Below are 1,653 nucleotides of genomic sequence, written 5' to 3'. Positions count from 1 at the left end.
AATATTAGCAATAAAAATTGTATTTATATAAAAATAATATTTTATTAATGATATTTATCTATTTGGTTTATAATATTTAATAATTATTAAACATAATTAATGGTTCAGACGAGATTAATATGCAAGAGTAAATTTTGTGACTATTGCAGAGGTCTCGGTTACTGTTATCACGTCGTGTGACCTTAGGTCTCTCTCGTCGGACAGCCTTTTGCCTTATATCAGGGAGACGGAAATTGGGCATGCAATATAGTTGAGGGATTTCATGTTGACAATTCTTTGATCTCTGCATTTGTCAAGCGGTGGAAGTCTGAGACACACAACTTCTACCTTCCACGGGGTGAGGTCAGTATTACGCTTCAAGATGTTGCCTACCACCTTAGTTCGTAAAATGAGGGTACAGTGAACTGATTAGGATTGTACTAGAGACTTCCAGCAATATAATATTATGGACACTCCATCAGAAAAAGAAATCTCATTGGATGACCCAGACCCAGCAACATAATCTGAATCGTCCTCGTTATCGTCTTCTTCGACACTATCACGAGGCCAGGCGTAGTGAATCGGTTTTACATCCAGCGGGACTACTTGAGGACTCGAAGAGAATGGCCCACCACCAACAACCACGTCACGCACCGCAGCATACCTCTCCATCATACGTTATGGCATTAGACTTGCATGTATGTTGAACATTACCGTCACATGCTGATCCCCTTTAATACAGAATAACCTGTTGGTAAATCTACTGTTTGGAAGCGCGTGCAGAAATCTATATGCAACCTGTTCAACCTCTTTACTACTTATTCCCTCATGTTGCTTAGTATGACCGTCTTTAGTGCATGCAGGGTATCAACATGGTTAGTGTGCAACATCACAGTTGAATTAGATTAAAAAATCACTCTTTCGTCACATTTTTTATTATCCCATTGGGATAAATTACAACAAAAAAAGAACTGATTATTCTCCATAAGAACAAAAGAGAAACAGAAAAAAATATTAAATTGTGAGAAGATGGTTGAGGATGAGAGGATATATATATAGATTTTTTTTCTAAGATATCTAGAGTACAGCAACACCTACATTATAATACATATATCTCGGGTGATAAGACCCGTATTAACGTTTGAGTGTACCCCGAATGCTGAGACCCGAATTACGCATTTTATACGTATCTCGAACACTGAGACCCTGTTCTAAGTTTGCATTATCTCAGATGCTTAGTATCCGTTCTTCCACTTAATTCGTATTCCTGGTGCACTCTAGATACGTCACGGCATCGTATAGTTACAGAATGAGGTCTTAGTACCCGAAATATGCCTATTTTCTACTTAATCTTACAGTATTAGAGATGTGATACGTTGTACATTTAAGTAATTACTACTAAAATTTAAATTAAAGAAATATAAAGGGTAATTAAGGCAGAATACATACGCCATACACCATACCATAAAATTATAGTTGTCAAAAACTCAAAATGAAATTGATGATCGAACTAATTAAATTATTAAATCATTAAGTTGTTAATTTAATTATTAAATTATTAGTTGAACCGATTAATTCGTTTTTGTTTGATAAAAAAAATAAAATTCACGTAATCTATTATCTAATTACACAATTACATAAATATTTAGTCATAGGTCAACCCTAAAATCCAAT

The sequence above is a fragment of the Arachis ipaensis genome, chromosome B05 (genome assembly GCF_000816755.2).
Source record: "Arachis ipaensis cultivar K30076 chromosome B05, Araip1.1, whole genome shotgun sequence".
Taxonomy (NCBI): Eukaryota; Viridiplantae; Streptophyta; class Magnoliopsida; order Fabales; family Fabaceae; genus Arachis; species Arachis ipaensis.
This window is presented reverse-complemented; position numbering follows the sequence as displayed.